This window comes from Nymphaea colorata, chromosome 8 (genome assembly GCF_008831285.2).
Source record: "Nymphaea colorata isolate Beijing-Zhang1983 chromosome 8, ASM883128v2, whole genome shotgun sequence".
Lineage (NCBI taxonomy): Eukaryota > Viridiplantae > Streptophyta > Magnoliopsida > Nymphaeales > Nymphaeaceae > Nymphaea > Nymphaea colorata.
Genome location: NC_045145.1, coordinates 23,950,247 through 23,974,646, shown reverse-complemented (window position 1 = coordinate 23,974,646; position 24,400 = coordinate 23,950,247).

Sequence of the window (24,400 nt, the reverse complement as noted above, 5' to 3'; positions counted from 1 at the left end):
GAAGTTAACTATTGAGCCAATGAAAAGGAAGAGAAGCAATCACAACAACTACAAGAAAAGTTCAAGAAAATGGGACAGCACATGTAGCTAGGCAAAAATATGCTAAAATTTTGTAAAAGAAAAACTGTAAGAGCACCTTCAACATGCATGTACTAAAATTTTGTAATAGAAGAACAAGATCTATGAGAAGTGAGTTAAAGGAAAGAAGAAAATAAGTGACCTGAAAGGTTTTGTTTTTTGCAAGTCATGTGAAAAGATGCTGGCAAAGAAGAGTGAAAAAAAGCCAAACCCAGAAGTGGCCTGAAAGGTTTTGTTTAGTTAGTGCGCTTAAAGAGGCCACATCAAACGCTTAAATTTTCAATGATGCAATTGGTTCATCATGTGCTTCATGATAACTGAGTGCACAAACAACTTGAAGAGAATGTAAATGCACCCAGCTTTTGGTACATCCTTTGTTGAAAAATTGAAATTGATTTTTAATGTACTGTTTTTTTATCAAATTATTGTTATAATAACTGGAATTAACTGAATTGAGTTTGCCTAGCTGTTGAATCAGTGAATCAGCCAATTCTAGTGGTTCAGTTGAATCTCTTATCAATCTCCATAAAAAAAAAACTACTATACTTATTTTCATTTGGCATGGTTATGTTAATTAGCTAATGAATCAAATCAACATGCCACACAAATTCAAGCTGATTTTTTATATTAAATTCCAAGACTTCACATCTATACAGTCAGTTTCATGGAACAAGTATACAAGCCCACCACACTTCTGCTGCAAAAGGGAAGTTGATGTTAATAAAAGCTGCAACTTCAACTTGTTCTACTATACCTCGGTGAGTTGATGTTAATATGAATCCAACTTCTAGCATCCATGTCACCCATTATTCCAATATGCTTGTTGGCACAAGGGGAGTTGATGCTCATATAACTCGAACCAATGCCCAGCGGCTTATGAGAGATCATAAAGCTAGCTGAGTACTGCTCCAGCTTGATTCTTTTACAATTAAATAACTTTCTTATAAAAGCATTGTTGCCAATTTCACTCTCATTTCTGGCCTATTCGATTTCTTCCTTCAATTGGGCAACTATATTATTTTATTTAATGTTCTAGATTAACATTGTAAAACATAATGGCAGCAGCTTAATTATTTCTTGTTCATGGGAAGTCTAGCCTACTCAAACTCCTGGGAATGATGGTGTGACACACCAAAAGTTTAGTCTCATGTTGAATATTGTGTGGAATCTTTGAGGGCTTATAAAGGGGTTGTTAAAGTAGTTGGTTATCTTGGTTCCTAGTATTTTTTCTAGCTAGAACCAAAACTACTAAGAATCATATTGGAATCTGTCGGAGCAGGGGCTTAAACTTGGGAGTGAGTTAGGTTGTTACAGTGGTATTAGATCATGGTTCACCACAAAGACTGAGGTCCACACGTGCGATCATGTGCACCTTAACGCAGGTGGATTGTAACATCTAAAAGGTTTTGTCTCATATTGAAGATTGAGAGAAATCTTCAATGGCTTATAAAAGAGGTTATTAAAGTTGGTTGTCTTGATTTTTAGTCTTTTTAAGGCTGAAACTAAATTACTAGGAGATAGGTTGGGATCTGCCAGATCAAGGGCCTAAGCCTGAAAATGGTTCGGGATGTTACAACGAATGCATAAGCCTTAACGAATCTCTTAGCATACATTTTTGTTTGATTGTTGTCTTATTGAAGATTGCTTCATTATTTCAAACAATTGGCTAATAATTGATGACCCAATAAAATCATGGAACTATAAGTATTGAAGATAGAAAACTATTTGGCTAAATATAAATGAGGAAAAAGAATGCATGACCTTAGTCAAGCAAGGTTGGTAATTGAGCCAATAAATGATTATCATATTTAATAATAGAAAGTTAAACAAATAAATAAATGAAGCATTGACAAGGTATGATGAAATGTATACTTGGAAGTAATTCTAAAAAAAATGGACCTGTGATATATTAGAATTTGAAAATTCATTGTCACTTAGGTAGTAGGGATAAAGCATGAGCATATGGCATAGTCATGTTGAAGTTTACCTAGAGATGATAAAAGAACACGTTGATTTAAATGATGAATATGAAATGTAAAATTATTAAATTGATTAAGGAGTGTATGAAAGACACACATGCATTGATAAACATCCAACACTTTCTAAAGTCATATACATTTATCATGCATATGTTTGACAAATGAGCATAGGACTCTAATTGAGTTTGCTTTGATCAATTATGATTATTCCATATAAAATATGCCAATATAGCTTAGCTAAGAGGCTAATGTATGAGCATAGACTCCTTCATTTGGGAACTAAAGGTAAGGTTGATCCACTTCTTCTTGGACACTTGTCGATATACCACAAGTTACCACTCATGGTAATAACGAGGGGGGTTTCCTGCCCTAGGTGTGGTTTAATTGTAAGGTTTAGTCTTATGCTACCGCCTAAGACCAAGCCTGGCAACATGATGACAGAGACAAATATGTATTTGAAATTTTCAAAATATGAGCAAACATGCAAAAATGCAATGCTTTCTAAGTTGGGGATTAAAATAAGTAGAAGAGAAAATATTATTTTCAATCAAGTTTTAAATTGAGGAGGATTATATTTGATCATAGATCTAGGTGAACATCATTGATGCTCCTCAATTAGTCATATATGCAAGATAGAAAACACAATCATCAAGCACTGTAATGAAATGCCGATGGGGTCAAGGCCAAATAATGAGACATGTTTTATCATCGGCCATATATGAAATATTCAAGTTTGTGAAAATGCATCAATGATAATTATAGTCAAATGATGATGGGTCCCATCATGGTCGCAATTTGATTGCATCCCTAAAAAAATATTTGGTTTTTGGAGTGCTTGAGAAAAATGAGATTTTATTTTTAAATGAAAGAGAAAAGGACTCGTCCGTCGGTACGAGGATTGACCGTTCTCAGCACCCTTACAGGAGGTAACCAATCCAAGGGCTATGCTTATTCTTGATGCACTTCGTTTTGGCTTAAACATCTTTTCATTCTAAATGCAGTATAGTATTTGAGAAAATGTTGAAGATTTTGTGTTTTAAATTTTTTAGAAAAGTTTTGAAGAAACATTTGAGAGTGTAAAACATTTTGATTTGAAAAATTTTGAATTGAAAAATCTTTATAAATATTGTTTGGAAACATTTGAATATCACCTTTTGAAGTCACATTATTGTTCTCTTAGGACTTTAAATATGTTTGAGATTTTGCTGTAATTCGGTTGCTACCTAGTTAGAGCTTCATCTCATCTTGCTTAAGTTCTTTTAGAGGGGTGTTTATGATCATTTTGTGATTTCATAAATGGATGTGAATATATAGATGCATTGACCATACATGATTAAGAGTTTCATACCATAATATTCATCTAAAGGCATTCCTACTATCGCATATATCTAAGTTTCTTATTTTTTTATTTATAAAATTGTTTTAAATATGTTTATGCAGAGTGAAAAGTTTTTGAAAATAGAATGAGGTTACAGATCATTAAGCGTGATTATAATATTAGGTTATTACTTGAGTTTTGTTACTGATAAAGCTGGCAAATGCAAAAATTTTGAGATAAAAATATTCAAAAGAATGGAAAGAAAAAATACTTTAATCCGAGAGTAATAGAGAAAAAGAGAGAGAGAGAGAAACAAATTTTAAAAACACAAAATAAAATATTTTTAAAAAGAAAGAGAGAGAGATGCTTATATATATATATATATATGTATAAGACCTTGTGAAAAGAAATTATTAACTCAAATGGGAAGGAGAAGAAGATTTAAAAAAAAGAGATATTGAGATATGTTAAAAAAAAAGATATTTTTTACAAAAAAGGAAAATCTAGAGAGAGAGAGAGAGTATGTACGTGTATAAGAATTTGTAAAGAATATGTTAAATAAAAAAAAGAGAAGGACAAAGAGAGATAGTCATGTGCATGTATGCATGTAATCAACCCAAATTTTTCCAAAATAATATGCTCTTTTATCATAACACGAAACCCAATTTTTAGATCCAAATTAGATCCAAAACTCAAGTTCAGATCCAAATCAAGCATTTCAAACCAAAATATCGAATCAAGTTCGAAACGACAAAATTTGAGCATCGCGCGTGCAAGGACCTTGCGTTTGTTTTAAGAACTCATTTCTTACACCAAAACGTTTTTTAAACCCAAGTCGCACGCTTGAACGAGTCGACAACCAACTAAACCAGAATTGGATTTGAAGCGAGTTCAGAGTCGTTCAAAATGGAGTCAACCACAATTTTTATAACGAAAAAAACTAATTTTATATGCCTTTTAAATAAATTAATCCAAAAAATTTGATGTTTTTCATAGCATAAGGTGTTTTAAAAAAAATAATAAAAAACAATTCGCACCTCCCGCGACGTGCAATCTCGTGACCGCGCATCGCGTAACATGGGCACGAACACGCGCTCGATCATGTGAACCGATCGCTTTAGCATGCAGCAGCACCATTTGTGATGCCGCGAGCGTTTTCCCAATGTTGGATGCTGTTGCGTCTGGTGCGCAACAACGCCCGGCAGGAGCCTGCAACAGTGCACCCCCCCACCCCCCCTCTTTTTTTGCAAAAGCAGCCTCTTGGGGGGTGATTTTGGTTTCTTTTGGTGGGCAATAGCCTTGCCCACACCTCAGAAGGCAGAGCTATGGCCAATCCCTTTTAGTCAAAGCCTATTTTTTTTGAAAGAAATTTGAAAATAATTCAAAATTCTTCGAAATTCGGATGAAAATATTGTGAAATTAAAAAAAAATCAAATTTTGAATTTTGAGTCCAAAACTCTCTATAAATACCCCCACAATCTTCTCTCTTGGGTAGGAGCTAACCCTTGAAGAAACTCTAGTGCATTCACCCTTTAAAACTTAAGAGTTTTCCCCTTAGCTCTCTTCCTCCATTTCCCTCTTCTTCTTTCTATTTATCTTATTCTCCAACTTGGAGCAGCCTTCATCAAGTTACAACTCTCTTGTTGGCATCATATTCATCATCTTGGAGCTTTATTCAAAGGGGACATAGAATCATTTCTAGCTAAGGTGTTTATTTTTCTAAAAGTCATTCTCATTAGAGGTATGTAGTGATCATCCATCTTATTTCTTTTCCTTGTTTCTTCTCTTCTTCATCTCCCCATGACCATATAAAATAACATTCAAATATCCATTTTGGAGTTTAAAAGCTATTCTTGAGTGACCCAAGAGCATGAGAAGGTGAAGTATAGCATTTAAATCTCTATTTCAGAGTCAAGAAGCTATTCTTGAGTGCACCACGAGTACGAGAAAATGAGATTATGTTTCATTTCATGATTGAATGATGTTCTTTCTTTTCTTGAATATAAACTTGTTGTTGTTCCCCTATTTCTTCCATTCTTCATCTCCTCATGGCAATATAAGATAGCCTTCAAATCTCTGAAGCTATTCTTGAGTGCACCGAGAGCATGGGAAGATGAAGTGATATTTCATTTTATGATTAAATCAAGCTCTTTTCTTTATAATATAGTGTTGTTCTTTCCTCTCTTCTTCATCTCCTCATGGCCATATAAGATTGCTCTCAAATCTCTATTTTAGAGTCAAGAAGCTACTCTTAACTGTACTACGAGCATGAGAAGATGAGATAATATTGCATTTATAATTTAACGAGTTCTCTCTATTACTTAAATGTTGCTTTATTTTGAACATTGTTCATGCATAGTTGCTTGATTTTTCTATTCGTATATGTGAATGCACCACGAAAATGAGAATGTGGTTTGAGACTCTTTATTATTATGTAAATTTTTTAGGTTGGGGCTTGTCCAACCCGAGATAAACCCTCACGAATGTGTAAATGTTAATATGCATTTTCATATCATTGTTAATATGCATTTTCATATTGTTTCGCATTAGTTTCCTTTTAATCACTCGATTAGGACCCCCTAATGAGTGCTTTATCATGTAGTTTGGTTTTCTTACATACACAACGGTGGAAGAAACATATTCAATTGTAACAAACAAAATAACTATGTCTTTTGTTCATATATAAAAAGAAAATATTTGAAGCCATGCTTTCCAAAACATTTTTGAAAGAACCCTCTCTATTGTGGCCTTGAAAACTTAGCTTAGGCTTTTGTTTGAGTCCAAGCTCCCCTCTGACCTACATCAAACTTGAAGTCGGTTATTTTTCATTTCTTGATTTCTAATCTCATGAAGGCACATATGTATATACATATATGTCAACATGGTGATTCCCTTCATTCTCCTCTCTTTATGCTTTCATATTTTTTTTTTTTGACAAATTTTCGTATCTATATGAATGCATATATACATGTATTTTATTATCCCTCTCTAGAATTTTTTATTTGTCTCTTCAAGTTAAATGTCTTCTCTTACAAACTTCTTATAGATATAGATATATTCCTCTATTTGTTTCCCTGCCTCTTCTAATCAATTCCCTCTTTTATAAACTTACATATACGTGTATGTGTGGTAATATGTACACATATATGTGCATCTCTCTCTATCTCTTTCAGGAACTTCTCTTTCCTCTCTATTTAGTTAACACTTCCTTTTCTAAAGTTTTCACATATATACGTGTACATATATGTATACATATTCATATATTCATGTATGTATGTACATATAAAATACAAACAAAGATTTGTGTCTCTTCTTTTAAAATATCTCATTTAGTGATCTTCAAAATCTCTTTCTCTTTCTCTCTCTCCATATTTCTTTTTTGGTTAGGTCTTTATTCTTTCATTCCTTTGAACATATTTTTCTTACAATATCATTTTCATTTACCGACTTCACCAAGACCAAAGTTCAAGTAGTGACCCAATATTGGAATCATGCTTGATGGTCTACAACCCCAATCCAATTTCAAAAACTTTTCTTTATTTATAAAAATATTTATGATAAGTATGAAAACAAAAATCTTAGATATATGTTGAAGGAATGCCTTAGATGAATGTTGTGGTATGAACGTCTTATTTTCTTTTAATCATATAGAATCAATGCATTCATGCATTCTGTTCAATTAACATCACTTATGATTACAAGCACCACTTCAAAGAACTTAAGCAAGAGGAGATAAAGCTCTAACTAGTTGTAACCGAATTAAAGCAAAGTATCAAACCTACTTAAAGGCTTAAGCAAACACTAAAGTGACTTCAAAAAGAGATCTCTAAAGTTTTCCAAATATTTATAAGGAATTTCTCAAAATCAAAATGTTTTACACTCTCAAAAGATTCTTCAAAACTTTCTTAAAATCTTGAAATATGAAATCTTCAACATTTTCTCAAACACTACACTGCATATAGTGTGAAATGATGTTTAAGCTAAAATGAAATGCATCAATAATAAACATGACCCTTGGATTGATTACCTCCGGTAAAGGTATCGTGAGCGGTTGATCCTCGTACCAATAGACGAGTCCATTTCTCTATCATTTTCAAGTAAAGATCTCATTTTTCTACAGCATTAAAAAAAAACCAAAATTTTCGGGATGCGAACAAATGGCGATTGTGATAGGACCCATCTTCGCTTGGCTATGATTATAATTGATGCATTTCCTCTAACTTGAACAGCTCATGTATTGCTGATGATAAAGCAAGTTCCCTACTTTGGTCATGACCCCATTGGCATTTCATTACATTACTTGGTGATTGTGTTTGCTTTCATGCACATAAGACTAATTAAAGAACATCAATCTTATTCACTTACATAGTATCAAATACAACTCTCCTCAATTTAAGAGTTGTTTGAAAACAATGCTTGCTCTTCTATTTATTTTAATCATCATCTTAGGCAACATAGCATTAGAGACAACAAATTTTGCATGATTTCTCATATTTCAAATTTTTTCAATACCTATTTGTTCTGGTCATCATGTTATTGGGCTTAGTCTTAAGCGATAGCACAAGACTAAGCCTTATAACTAGACCACACATTGGGTAGAAAAGCCCCATTTTTAGTACCATGAGTGGTAATTTGTGACATATCGACGAGTAATCAAGAAGAAGTTAATGAACTCTACCCTTAGTGGCCTAAGGAATGATCTACTCTGCTACTAAGCCATTCGGGTAAAGTATATAAGCATAACTTGACATTAGATTATTGTGACACAAAATGTTCTCAATTAGGTCCCTATACCCTTTTTTTTTTACTAAAGTTATTTCACAAGATAGACGTTGATGTGCATAAAACATTGTGTGATGATTTATGACCTCATTATATACCTCTACTTCATATTGTCTTTTTCAACCAAGTCAACCTTTTTTCGCTAATTCGATCTTTACCCTTTATAGAGTCGTCATTCAATATGTATTCTTTCCAACATAGTGTCACCTTCTTTTGTCCTTTATGATCACATCATCTTTGGAGAAGGTTCCGACCGGTCCACCTACTTCTCTCTTGAGTCTAAATCTTTGGCTTCCGAATGGTATCAGTGTTGGCATCGCACTTTCTCTCAGATGTTTCCTTCTTACTTTGAAGAATATGGGCTAGAGACAGTGACAACCGAAGGAATAAAAACAGTGGATGGAAATTTGGCGCATGTAATTGCCGAGCGTTGGAATCTAAGGACCTCCTCTTTTTGGTTTTCATGGGGAGAAATGACAATGTTATTAGATGAATTTGCTGAAATACTAGACCTCCCCACCCCAACTTGTGATCCAAATGATCCATTAGAAAAACAATTCCTCATGAACCCAACTAAGGTTAATGCAAATGACCTTATAGCTCACTTTACCAGATGGAAAACTTGGCCCCTAGTAAGAAACCATGAGAGCCAAAACATCAACCTGAAAAATTTGTATGATGAATTTGGAGCTTATGTTAAACTTTCCACTTTACTCGAAAAGACAAAGGAAGAATCAAACATTATATGATGCTTTTCATAGTAGGAGTGACTCTTTTCACTGATGGAAGTGACCTTTTGGATGTTTGTATTGCCCAATTTTTTGGATATGGGGACATAGTGGGACCCGACACTTATCAGTAGCAATGACAGCCTTAGCCTTTCTCTGCCAAGGACTCACCTGTTCACCATTGGAGATACCGACCTCATAAAATGATGCACATATGCTTGCAATTGTGGTTTTTCAAGCACGTGGGACCTCAAGCTAGTGTATTCAGAAACATTGATAGACCATTGACAATTTTAGAACAATACCACCGTTTGATGGAGCAGTTGGATAGAGATGAGATCATTTGGGACTATTAAACAATACCACATTCTTGGGCCCTTATTTCATGGTTGATTATTGCGCTGATAGATGCATGAGACAGTTCTCTCAAAGACAAAATATGGTTTCAATGCATATACCAATTAGAGCTACTCCTGAATTCGACCTCAGTTCTCCTCAATGGGCAGCATTATTTGCACTAGCTCGACAAGAATAGAAGACACATATATCATACACTTGGTTCATAGGCCCAATGATGAAAAATGAATATGCTGAGTGGTGGGATGCCAACCGACCACCATCAATCATTCCCTAAAAGTTTATGTTGTCAATTTTGTAGTCCTTATGTCATCTTCAGTCATTGTCATCTTTGTTAGTGTTTTCTTTGGATATAACTTTTAAAACTCCTAATGCGATATGAACATTCATTTTGTCATCATTTCCCTCCAATGACTCTTCATTTTCCTATCTCTCAAGGTGAATACTTGAAAACCAACAAGATGGTTGAGACCAAAGCACAAACTAAGCAGATTGCTCAAAATGAACCTTCATAATTCGAACTTAGGCCAGAAACGTTTGGCCTCCAAGCAATCAAGCCAGAAGGCTACCATATGTTCCAGTTGTTCATGGAGTGATTTATGAGGGAACAACAATAACAAAAGGCCCTGATGGTTACTCATTAATTAAAATTGAAAAAGCTGCCATTTAAAAGAGAAGGAAGAAAAACAAAAAATCTTTTCCTATAGATCGGGATGACGACCATTTGAGTTCAGATTTAGCAACTAGTAAGGAGGAAAAGCCCGAACTGCGTCCTCTCAAGAAGAAAGAGACAAAAAAGAAAAGCAAGAAGGAAAAAGAAATTATGGTGGAAAGCATTTCATCTAGCCTTATCACCACTGGAAGCTTGAAAGAGAAACCCAAAAGAAAGATAAAGCCCACCAAAAAAGGCAAAAAGAGAAGGAAGTACATCCCTAGCAATAGCTTGGACAGTGAAAGTTTTGCAGAAAAAGTAAAGGAGATGAAGGGCAAAAAGAAAAAGATAAAGTTAGAATTAGTCGAATCAAGTGATGATGAAAGTCCAACTAATAAGCCTGGGCATGGGGCCGGGCCGCCGCCAGGTACCCGGTGCCCGGCCTGACTCGAGCTTGGGCTCAGGCCCAGGCCTTGAAAAACTGCTTAATGGGCCCACTTTATCAGGCCAGGCCTGACCCGGTGCCCAAACTGATGCAGAGGGACCGCTCTGCAAAGATTCCCCAATACCACTGTCATGAAAATCCTCCGTACGAAAGCCCTGCCCTCTCTAGGCTAGGCTCCTCTGTTGCATCAACTAGATCCACTCCCACCGATCAACAATTCCTTTTTTGACTACTTCTTCGGCCAATCCTAATCTCAAATAAAGCCACTCGAACTCGAATGCCTCATTTCTGTCTCTTCTCTTGCCTTCTTCATTAGTGAAAGGGATCTTCGAGAAAGCTCTTTAGCCAATTCTGTAGAATTCGGGCATATGGCGATGTTCTTTCCAGCCAAACATGCCAAGTTTCTTTCTCATTTGAGATTGTTCTCGCCTGAGTACACTTCTTGCCGCAGAGCTTGCATTGGACATTGGATCAAATCTATCTCAGTTTTTTGTGGCAAACTGCCAACAAGGGTCTGTTGGTTTTCTACTCAGTGGATGAGTTGCTGTCTTGAATTGGTTGGGAAAGGGGCTGTTCCAAAAGAGATGTGTTGGTATCAGAGCCTTGATTCTGCCAGCCGTGGGTGTGGGAACCTTTAGGTACATGCCAACTCTTTGACAAAAGGCGCTTTCAAGAAATTGGTGCTCCAGTATGGACGGCTCAATTTGATTTTCATAGTGGGATTCAAAGAGCTTTTAGTTTGAGCTAAGCCTTCGATCTTCTTTGCTTCTCCTTCTCTGTATAGGATCGATCAGTCATATCCGTTTTCCTATTCTATCTTTTCTTCTCGGCTGGTTCTCTAAACACATTTCCAAGGGTCCTTAGCATTCGTAGTTCTGATCTCATCCACTAGAGAGAGAGAGGTGAGTGTCAGAAGCATAAGAATCAGAGTCAGGGGTCCCAGGGGAGCATGGTTTGGCCATAGACGCGGGATTAGGATACCGCTATTTGACGAGTCCTCTTTCCCAGCTCTTAGTCCTGTTCCCATTCACGGAACACTTTCGATATCGGCTGGGCTTGGGCCCTGGACTGTGATAGTTGAGGGCCCGAGATGCCCGACAATTATTTTAAAAAATATATTCTTTTTCAAAAATTTTTTTTCAAAAAAAAGGACTTAGGTTAGGGTTTTCGTTTCATACTTATACTTCATTCCCAAGTTGTCCATCGTTCTCCTCTAGTGTCGAAGAGACGGATGATGTTCTAAAGCTTGGGCGGCAGCTGTTCCACTGATTGGACACAGACAGGAGGCAAAGGGGAGATAGGTTTTGGGGACTTCTTCGATGGTGATGATGGGGAGTAGTACAAAGTTATGGAGATGAATCTGGTGGGGAATCTGATGGGTTTTTTGAGGTAGAGTTTACGGGTGATGCTTGGGTGGAATGATCGTATTGAAGAGAAAATCGACATGCTTTCTACTTCAACATCATCGTGGCATTCTCCCTTATGTAGATTGATTCAGGAAACGTGAGGTAATGGGTATTTTAAATATATACATAGATGGTTTTGAAATTCAAGGGGCTTACGGGAATGAATTTGGAAGAACAAGAAAGGGGCAGAGTGGGATGGAATGACAGACGGATGATCCCTTCCGACGGGGCCACCTTTGTTCATCAAGAAGGGAGATGAAAACCCGTGTAGACGAATTATTACCATAAGATCCTCTTTACATCACCAACCAGGTCAACGAGATGACTGTGTCACATGTATTTATTGATGGAGGAAAAGACTTAAATATTTGTTCAAATCTCATGGCCAAAGCATTGGGTTTTGTGAAGACAAATACCGCTATGATGATATCATGATCTACGGATATAATGGCAGAGGCATGAACAACAAAGGTACCCTCGACATGAACGTGATCAATGAAAACATCAGTCATTGCCTTGTATTCCATGTGGTGGATGTACCACCACCATGTAACTTAATCTTGGGATGACCTTGGATCCACCATCAGTCCCTCAATGGAACTTTGGCCCATCAGTCATCACCATATATGTTGACGATCTGGCGGAAATGTTAGTGCAACCAATCTAATCTAAGCCAATCAATTCGGTGGATATACCCAACATAAGAATAACAAAGGACAGACCTCTGGAAGAATGAATGCAGAAAATGGAGATAGATGAATTATTAGGGAGTGCCCATACTATTTCAAGCAATCGTGCAAGTTACCAACAATACCCTTTGTATGTTCATTTCATGAAAAACCCTAAGGGATTTCAGTTGCTTCTGAAAAGTGACATTCCATTCACTTGGCTCGGGAAGAATGAAGATGGCATCTTGCAGCTGATTGGTGTCCATTTTCATATGAATATCAGGGGACTGAGATATCATGAAGAAATTTGAAGATATTGTGGGCTGAGAGTGTTCACCTTTGTTTCAAATCCTCTCATGAATTTTGTAATCCTAAACTTCTTTTTGTCTGGTCTCATGAGAGGACCCTCTTCTATGAACTAAGAACTTGTTTTTCATGTAATGCAAGTAATCTTTCGTTGTTAATTTTAATTTCATCCAATTCTTTCCTTTATCCTTTTCTTTAAAGGATGTCAGAACTCAACATGCCTCAATTTCTTTTTTTTTTTTCTCGAAACTCCCCTTCAGAAAGCATTGATCAAACAAGCAGTCAGTGAAATGGAATCTATGACAGTACCCGAGTCAGAATTACTAGAAAACACTCAAATTTAGAAACAAGAACATCTCTCATCCTTAGTTAATGATCCAATTGAAGAGATTAATATTGGAACTAGTGAGAATCTTAAAATCTTTCAAATTGGTACCACTTTGTCAGTGGACAAGAGGAAAAGATTGGTGAACTTTCTTATAAGTAACTAAGAAGCTTTTGTTTGATCTTATGAAGATATGTCAACCCGAGTTAGTTGAACATCGTTTACCCTTAAATCTTAGTTGCAAGCCAGTTAAGCAAAAGTTTCACAAGCTTGATCCTCGACTAGAAGGGCCTGTAAAAGTGGGGTTAGAGGACATACTAAAGGCAAAATTCATTCGTGCTATCGATTACCCGAATGGTTGGCTAATATCGTGGTGGTTCCTAAAAAAAATGGCGAAGTCAGATTATGTATTGACTTTTGAGACCTGAACAAAGCCACACCAAAAGATGATTATTCTCTTCCAATCATCAATCAATTGGTTGATAGTACTGCAGGACATGCAATGTTTTCTTTTATGGATGATATTCGGGTTATAACCAAATTAAATTAGCAATCAAGGATCAACTTAAGACCACTTTTACTACACCCTAGGGCACTTTCTATTACACGGTGATGTCGTTTGGGTTAAAGAATGCTGGAGCAACTTATCAAAGAGCCATGACTGCCATCTTCCATGACCAGATGCACAAAATCATGGATGCATATATCAACGACATATTGATCAAATCCAAGACAAGAGAATATCATATTGAAACCCTCGCCTAGGTGTTTGAGAGACTTTTACAGTACAAGCTTCGTTTGGATCCTCAAAAGTGTATGTTTGGGGTTGAATCAGGTAAACTTTTGGGTTTCATGGTCAGTAAAAGGGAGATCGAGATGGATCTTATGAAAGCTAAAACCATCATCAATATGCCACTACCTACCAATATCAAGGAGTTGCGAAGCTTGCAAGGGCAAGTACAGTTCATCAGACGATTCATTTCAAATCTAGCCATGAGATGCGAACCATTCAACCAGTTGCTGAGGAAAGACGTCAAGTATGAATGAGGTTTTGAATGCCAACAATCATTTGAGAAGATCAAGAGATACCTTCTAAATTCACAAATTTTGAAACTCGTGTTGGGCAGACCATTGCTGCTTTACATCATAGTGAATGAGTCAGCATGTGGCAGCTTTTTGGCACAATATGAAGAAGGAAGTCACATCGAGCATGTAATTTATTACATTAGCGAAACTTTTGTTCAGTATGAAAAGAAGTACTCTCCAATGGAAAAAACTTGCCTGGCATTGGTTTGAATGTGTTAGAAGCTGAGATATTATTTATTAGTTTGTGAGGTCAAGATACACTTTAAGCTAAATTATCGTAAATACATCTTGAAACAGCCATTCCTTAATGGATGCATCGCCACATGGCAAGTTCTGCTGATACAATAAGACCTAGAATATGTGTCCTAGAGTCAATCAAAGGACAGACAATTACGAATTAGTTAACAGACTTTCCCCAATACGAAGAAATCAAAACTAATGATGAGTTTTCGAATGAACATGTTCTAAGATTGGAAACGGTCTCAGTATGGAAGATGTTCTTTGGTAGATCTAAGAATGTGATGGGAGCAGACATAAGCATCCTACTTATCACTCTAAAAGATGAAATGATCCCATATTCTTTCAAACTCGACTTTTCATGTACCCATAACATGGCTAAATATGAAGCCCTCATACAAGGACTTCGTTCTTTATTGAGTTTTCAAGTGAAAAGTGTGCATGCCTTCAACAACTCTCAACTTACTATAAATCAAGTGAATGGAGAATGACAAGTCAAAAATCAAAAGTTGATGCCATATCAAGAGATTGCTACCTCCTTAATCTGTACTGAAGAAGTACAACTGGCTCACATATAGAGAGAAGGTAACCCTGTTGTGGATGGCTTGGTGAGCCTAGGATCCACCATTACTTTTCAAACCAATGAAGCAATCTGTTCCTTTGACATTTGAGGATTGGAACACCCTGCTTTTGAAACAATGACGCATTTTCATCATATCCAAGAAGGGAATATGCCTTGGTACCATGAGATGAACAGGTACATTGAAAGCGAAGAATTTTCGATTCGAATGTCCAAAAATGAATAGAAAGCAATTTACCGTATGTCAGAAAGGTACTTTATTCTTACAAGGGTGCTATACAGACGTGAGTTTAGTACTGAACACTCTTGGTGCCTTGATGAAGAAGAGGCAAAGGAAGTCATCAAAGAACCACATAGAAGACACTGTGGGGGCCATGTTGGTTACTAAACCCTCACCAAACAGATAATTCAAGCAGGATATTATTGGCCTACTATGCAAAAAGATTGTCACCAATTCTTCAAAAGATGCAAAGAATGTCAACTACATGCTCCAGTGATCCATGCCCAGCCTCTCACTTCCATTCTATGACATCTCCTTGGCCATTTTTAATATGAGCATTTGACATAGTCAGACCGATATCTCCCGCAGCTTCTAATGGCCATAAGTATTTTCTTGCTGCAGCGGACTATTTTACCAAATGGGTAGAAATTGTCACACTTAGAACAGTGGAAGGACGTCATGTAGTTTCCTTCATTCACAAAATTTTTTCTGCAGATTCAGAGTCCCTCATCATATAGTATCAGACAAATAGGACTCATTTCAAGAATGAAAAGATGAGGCAGTTGTGCAGCAAGTACCACATCATGCATAATTTTTCAGCTCCTTATTATCTTCAAGGCAATGGGCAAGCAAAGGCCACCAACAAAATCCTGATCTGCATCCTGGAACGGACAATAGAAACTGGAAGAGATTGACATGAAAAGATGCATAACGCTCTATGGGCATATCACACCACTATGAGAACTTCAACAAATACTACTTCAGCAGAACTAATCTATAGAACAGAAGTGGTTCTACCATTACATGTGCTAAAACCTGCTTTGAAGTTTGTTTCTCTTATAGAGCTTCCTCTAAATCAATATCAACATAAAAGACTAATGCAACTCAATTTGCTAGATGAAAAGAGGCTAAAAGTGTTTGTGCACACTGGAGCTTATCGCCAAAGGGTGGCTAGACAATTTGCCAAGTCAGTTATTGAGAGATAGTTCAAAGTGAACGACTTAGTCCTATAGTCTTCGGTGTACCTTAGAGGACAGCCGCAAGGTAAGTGGGTACCAAGTTGGGAGGGCCCATATGTTATTAAGGAAGTATTGCCCTATAATTCAAACTGACTGATTGATGCTGATGAAGTGGAACTTGTCAATCTTCTTAATGACCTTCACCTCAAGAAATTCTACGCCTAGTCCTCTTGTATTTATTTTTCAATCAACGTCAAATATTTATATTTTCAGATTTAATCTACCATTCAATCTGGATTCCTCCCAGTTGTAAAACATGACAATTAGATTGGGGTATTTTTTTTATTAATTGCTTTTGTGACACATTTTTCTTTCACAATCATCATTATCCATCAAGAAGAGAGTCATATCTCAATCAAATCAACTTAGCGATTAAGCTAAAAAATTTGATCAAGCTAGGTTCAGAGCTTTTTAAAGCTAGCTCAACCATGTCATTGGACAAGGGAATCTTATGGAGCAAACGCAACTTGGCCGTTTGCTAAGGGCTTTCCCAAGCGACCCATGCAGGTAAAGGGTAAAACCTGCAATATGAGGGCAACCTACGTAGGTAAGGGATCAAACATACAATGCTAGCCAAGGTAACCCATTTCAGGGAGGTTAAAACTGAAGTCAATGTTGGCAAACCCATGCACGTAAGGGGTTAAACTTTCAATTTAAGCTCAAACAACCCATTCAAGTGAGGAGGATAAGCCAGACACATCACTCTGCCCATATTTTGTTTGAAAAATTTGTGATGCTTATCTTTGCCAGTAAGTACCGCTAGCACTGGCTTAGCAAGAAAGAGGGGCATCTGTAATCAACCTCAATTTTTCCAAAATGATATGCTCTTTTATTAAAACAAAAAACCCAAATTTGGATGTAAATAAGATCCAAAACCTAAGTTCGGATCCAAATAAAGCATTTCAAACCCAAAATTCGAATGAAGTTCGAAACAATAATTTGAGCATCGCGCGTGCAGACCTTTCCTTTGTTTTAAGAACACATTTCTCACGCCAAAACATTTTTTAAGCCCAAGTCATAGGCTCGAACGAGTCGACAGCTGACTAAACCAAAATCAGATTTGAAGCAAGTTTTGAATCGCTCAAAATGGAGTCGACCACCCTTTTATAACAAAAAAATTAATTTTATATGCCTTTTCAATAAATTAAACAAAAAAATTGGATTTTTATGCCATTTCATATCATAAGGAGTTTTAAAAAAAATAAAAAAATAAAAAATTCAAGCGACTGTGCGTGGTGCAACACGTGCACGCGCACACGCACAGGGCGGTCGATCCCTGCAGTGTGCGGCAGCGCCTTACGAGCTATCTCGAGCATTTTCCCAGCGCCGGATGCTGTTGCGCCTGGCAGGGGCCTACAACAGTGCAGGCCCCCCCTTTTTCTGCCTATACTTCAAAAGCCTTTTCCTGCCTATACTTCAAAAGGGTGTTTGCAGGGCAAATGACAAATCCCATTCAGTCAAAGCCTATTTTTTTAAAAAAAAATTAAAAATAATTCAAAATTCTTGAAAATTCGGATGAAAATATTGTGAAATTCAAAACAATTCAAATTTTGAGTTTTGGCTTCAAAACTATCTATAAATACCCCCACAATCTTCTCTCTTCGGTAGGAGCTAGCCCTTGGAGAAATTCTAGTGCATTGTCCCTTGAAAACTTAGAGTTTTTCCTTTAGCTCTCTTCCTCCATTTTCCTCTTCCACTTTCCATTTCTTTCTTCTTCTCCAACTTAGAGCAAGCTTCATAAAGTTACTTGCTTAGAAGCATCATCTTCATCATCTTGAAACTTCACTCAAAGGAGATCTAGGATCATTCCAAGCTAAGGTGTTCATTTTTCTAAAAGTCATTTTGATTAGAGGTATATAGTCATCATCATTCTCCTTTCTTTCCTTTGTTTCTTCCCTTCTTCAACTCCTCATGGCCATATAAGGTAGCCTTCAAACCTCCATTTTGGAGTTAAAAAGTGATTCTTAAGTACACCGGGAGCATGAGAAGGTGAAGTAACATTTCATTTTATGATTGAATCATTCTTTCTTTTCTTGAATATTGCCTTGTTTTGGTTTCCTGATTTTCTCTCTTCTTGATCTCCCCTGGTTGTATGAGATAGCCTTCAAATCTCTATTTCAGAGTTAATAAGCTATTCTTGAGTGCACTGGGAGTATGAGAAAATGAGATTATCTTTCATTTTATGATTGAATGATGTTCTTTCTTTCCTTGAATATAGACTTGTTGTTGTTCCCATATTTCTTCCCTTCTTCTTCTCCGCATGGCTATATAAGATTGCTTTCAAATCTCTATTTTACAGTCAATAAGCTATTCTTGAGTGCACCAGAAGCATGGGAAGGTGAAGTGATATTTCATTCTGTGATTAAATCATGCTCTCTTCCCTAGAATATAGTGTTGTTTTTTCTCTTCTTCATCTCCTCGTGGCCAGATAAGATAACTCTCAAATCTCTATTTTAGAGTCAAGAAGCTATTCTTGAATGCACCGGGATCATGAGAAAATGAGATAACGTTGCATTCTATGATTTAACAAGTTCTCTCTATTACTTGAATGTTGCTTTATTTTAGATATTGTTCATGCATAGTTGCTTGACTTTTCTATTTGTATATATGAATGCACGGCGAGAATGAGAGTGTGGTTTGGGACCCTTTATTATTATGTAAGTTTTTGAGGTTTGGGCTTGTCCAACCAGAGGAAAACCCTCACGAATGTGTACATGTTAATATGCATTTTCATTTCATTTCACGTTAGTTTCTTTTTAATTACTCGATTAGGACTTATACTCAGTGCCTTATCGTGTGGTTTGGTTTTCTTCCATACCCAATGGTGGAAGAAATATATTTCATTGTAACAAACAAAACATAGTTATTTTGTTTGTTACAAGAGAATATATTTCTCCCACCATTGGGTATAGAAGAAAACCAAATACTCATGGAATAAGGAATAACGTGACAAAACAGTCATTGAGGTTTAATAATTGGGTGATTATGAAAGAAAATGAGGCTTGTGCAATGCGCTTTTGTTTTGAGTGACTCGAGCTAGTTTTAACTCTGAATTGGGTTCAATTCATTGCTGACACGTTTTAGTGAGTGATTTAGGCTCAAAAACACATCTTGGCACGAGATCGAAACATAAAATAAAGGGAAGGTTTGTGCACGCCCATGTGGCGTTCATAGCATCAAATTTGGTCATTTTGATATAGATTTTGAATTTTGAGTTTTGGATCTAATTCAGATTTGAGAGTTGGATTTCATATTTGAATCTCGTGTTTGAATTTGAACCATGTGTTTGGACTTAGAAATGGGTCTACAGATTCATTTTGGATTGAATAGTCGTGCATCGGACTTATGTATGGATATGAAAGCACGTTTTGGGTCTAGGGTCCGACAATTAAATTGAAATAAAATAATTGAGAATTTCGCTTCAGTGAAAATGGAATACATTCTTTTGAAAAATTTGGGGTGATCACAACAGGCCAATTGCTTTATGCAATTATATCTACAAAATCAAATACAGCTGAACTGGAAGTTCATCCTGCACTACATTTTAGACTATCATATAACTGCAAAAATCAAATACAAGATAGACTGCCCTCGAGGTTCTTCGGTCAAAATAATTGTTTACAAATACGAAAAAACAAATCATTAGTAATCAAGTTGCGCATGCAATTTGAATTGAATTAATGTATGATGAAATTATCTATGGTTTCATCAAAAGTACAAATTTGATAGATGGTAAAACCAAAAAACGAAAAAAAAAACAACAACAACAATAGACCATTCGACCAATTATGACAACTGAAACTATCTAGGGGTGATCAGCAAGAGCTATCACACTAACAATGGTGCATCTGCATAACCAGCTACCATGGCAGTCTGGAGAAGTTACATTTTTTTCAGGCATTTCATCATATAATTTACGAGCATCATCCATCAGTCCAACCGTCTCATGTCCATTAAGCATTAACCGTCGCCATCCATTACCACACTTCTTTGTGACATTTCATCGAACAAAAGGTGGGCGGTATCCAGAACTAAAACTGTGAATATTCATATTCGAGAGGGCAGTCTCTATAAAGAAGAAGGTAAAAAAAACCACTTGATGACTAGAGAATGTGCTTTGCTCCCTTCTCGAACCGCATGCTGGTGAACACAAGAACAGATGACCGAAAAGTTCTCGGCAAAAAAAGGTTAATAGACCGCTGTTCGCATACCAAAAACATTGGGTTTTTGGAGTGCTCTAGAAAAATGATGTTTTGTTTTGAAAATGAAAGAGAAATGGACTCACCTGTCGGTACGAGGATTGACCGTTCTTAGCGCCTTTACTGGAGTAATCAACCCAAGGGCTATGATTATCCTTGATGCATTTTATTTTGACTTGAATAACTTTTTTATTCTATATGTAGTGTAGCATTTGAGAAAAATGTTGAAAGTTTGAAGTTTTGGAGATTCTCGAAGAATTATTTGAGAATCTGAAACATTTTGGAGAAAAATAGAATAGAGAAATATCATTTGAAAAGCTGGATAAATCATTTCAAAATCACTTTAGTGTTCTCTTAAGACTTTAAGTAGGTTTGAGATTTGCTCTGATTCGGTTACTACCTGATTAAAGCTCTATCTCATATTGCTTAAGTTCTTTTAGAGATGTGATTGTACTCATTTGTGATGTTAAGTGAATATGGATGCATGAATATGGATGCATGAATGCATTGATCCTACATGATTTATTTCTACCATAACATTCATCTAAAGGCATTTTTACCATCACATACATCTAAGATCTTTGTAATAAACATTTTTGATGAAAAGTGAAAAGTTTTTGAAAATGGAATGAGGTTGTAAACGCTCGAACATGATTCCAATGTTGGGTCGTTACTTGAGTTTTGGTCTTGATGAAGTTGGCAAACGAAAGGAATTTTGAGAGAAAAATGTTCAAAAGAATGGAAAAGATGAAAGATTTGATAACAAAAGAAATATAGAGAAAGAGAGAGAGAGAAAGAGGTATAGATAATCACAAAATCAAAGATTTAAAAGAAAGAAAGATACATATTCATATATATATATATATATATATATATATATATATATGCACACATATATGAAAGCTTGTAAAAATGAGGTTTGAATCAAATAAAGAAGAAAATATTATTTTAGAAAGAGAGAGAGAGAGTTTTGAAAATGGTACACGTATATATATATATATATATATACGAGAGTTTGCAAAAGTATGTTAAATCATAAAGAGAGAATAACAAAGAAAGATATTCATATGCATGTATACGTATATAAGATGTATATACACATATGTCTTCATGAGTATTAAAATAAAAAAATGAATTGAAAATAGCCGACTTCAATTTTTGATATAAGCCAGAGAGGAACTTGGGCTCATGTAGGAGCCTAAGTTAAGTCTCCAAGGCCGCATTAGAGAGGGTATTTGGTTTTAAAAATATATTGAAAAACATGCTTCCAAATATGAACATAAAATCATAGTTAGTGCTTTCAAGAAGATACATTTCTTCCACCATTGGGTGCGGAAAAAAATCAAATATACATGAAATGGAGAATGACGAAGTATTCATTGGGTTCCTAATTAGGTGATTAAAAAATAAACTAAGCGTGAAAATGACATGAAGATGCATTTTAATATGTACAAATTCGTAGAGGACTTTCTCGAGTTGGACAAGTTCCAACCTCAAAGTGTTCATTGGGGTTCCAAATCGGGTTCTCACCGTGCATTTGCTCATTAATTAATGAAAAATTAGAATATCATGCATGAATATCGTCTCAAGCATATATGAGGAGTAAGACAATATAGCAAGCATATTTTTGGAGACAAAATGAAGAAATAAAATTTATTCCGCCTTGCTCATACTCCCGGTGCACTCAAGATAGCTTTTGATTCTGGATAAGAAATCATTTGACCTTTCTTAACGGTCATGGGGAGGTGGCAAGAGGAAAGGAGAAAATGAAAATGGAGGATTACATACCTCGGATATGGATGATCCTCCTTCTTTGAATGATTCAAGGATCACCTCAGATGAAGCTCCAAAATGATGAAATGAATCCTCTAAGAGGTCTTCTTTTGCTCCCTTGAAGAGTTTGAACTTGGAGATGCTTGCTCCTAAGGTTGGAGAAGAAGAGAGAAATGGAAAAAGAGGCAAATCTTCATTTGAAGAAGCATTAGAAATCCCCCAAGGGTTAACTCATGCTCAAGAGGAAGGATTGTTGACGACAAGATTGTTGATGAGTCTCCTACGGAGACAGACAAAGAGGATACAAAACAAGATTGTTGATGGATCTTGACCCTTTGCTCCGTCAAGATCCGTCAACAATCTTGTTGTTAATGAAGAATACGCCGAACATGATGTAACATGGAAAAACCCTCAATAAGAGGGAAAAAACCACACGAATGAGGAGGAATTGGTGGCCACTAGCAACCAGACTCTCTCTCTCTTAAGATTTCATTCACACCCAAAAATTAGGGCTACAAAGATATAAGTAGAGCCTCAACAGGAGCACCCACAAGACCAGGTCCAGATCCAAACCTGTACATTAAAACATGTCGACACTCCCCCTCAAGTTGGGCATACAGATCAAACATGCCCAACTTGGATACATTTCTTTCAAATGAAGTTGAAGACAATGCTTTGGTCAGGACATCAGCTGTTTGGTCTTCAGATGTCATGTAAGGAAGTACAAGTTCTTTAGCATCAATTGTCTCTCAAATGAAATGCCTGGGCTCGGGCCTCTAGTTCGATGGATCCCAACCCGCCCCCTAATAGTTTTGGCTCCAACCTCAAAAAGGTTAGGAACTAGGACAATCTTCTCATCAATGACCCCATTTATAAACTCTTGAAGATTCCTCACAATCTTTGATACGGGACTAAACATTTGGGGCGTTACAATTCACCCCCCTTAAGGCACACGCGTCCGCGCGTGTGGGACCCCAGGTCCGAGTGTTGAACCTAGCTCTGATACCATGTAGAAACATGTGGTATTTATAGAGGTTTTGAAGCCAAAATTCAAAATTCAAATTTAATATTTGAATTCAAGAGGGAAGAATTTTGGACCCAAAATTCAAAATTCGAATTCAAAAGAAAAGAGTTTTAGAACCAAAATTCAAAATTTGAATTTAAGATTTGAATCCAAGAGGGAAGAGTTTTGGATCTAAACTTTGATTTTGGATGTAATTCAGATCTTATAAATGGATTTTTTATTTCAATCTTGCATCTGAGATTGGGTTTTGAATCCGATCTGAGTCTGATTTTTACATTTGTGCTTGAATCCGAATCTGAAATTTGAACCGAATTGGCCGATTTTCAATATGTAAGAGCATTAGATATAAGATATTTGTCTAAAAATACATGCAATCTGATTCCATATCTAAATCCAACCAGATATTCATGTATATCCCAATCCAAATCCGATCAGATATCATTTCTTAAATCCAAATCTTATCTGTTTCTTAATCAAATATTTTCTTTTCATATCTGATTTTTTTTTTCCGAGCTCATTGGTTTGATATTCGATTCAAATCGGTTATGCTGACATCCCTATACTTCATGTAACTCAAACTTAACTAAGTTATAAATTCAAGTTTTAGTTAAGTTCAAGTTCTTGAACTCAACTCATTTATAAGTTCAAGTTTTCATTTAACCTCAAAGTCTACTGATTTACAAACGTGTTGAGCTCAAATCAAGCTTAACCAATTAAGCCTCATTTGAAATCTTGTTGGCTTGACTCATTGTACAACCCTAACGGTAAAAACCATAGCCAAAGAAGTCAAGGGAAACTATCAAAATTTTTTTGGTAGAAAAAAAAAAAGACAGATGAATCTGATTTTTTTTTTCCATGGATCATTTTTCCAAATCCAATCCTGATTGGTGGAAACATTCAAAGTCCACGATTTCCATGAAAAAACTGGCTGCCACCGGACATTTTTTGGGTGCATCAAACGTACCCTAGAAATGGACACTTTTCTGGGTACATAGAATGCAGCCACACTAAGCGAAATGATGGCTTATTGAGTCAAATTGAATTGGTGGAGACGATGTTCATGTATTTCCTTTACCATAGCCATTTGGAAGCATATGAATACTAAAGTGCACAAGGAAAACAAACAAAGCTTTGTGTGGGAGCATATAAGCTCGTAGATTAGTAGTGCACTTTAAGGGAGATATTTTCCTTGAAAGAAAGTTGCACGCATTGAGGGAG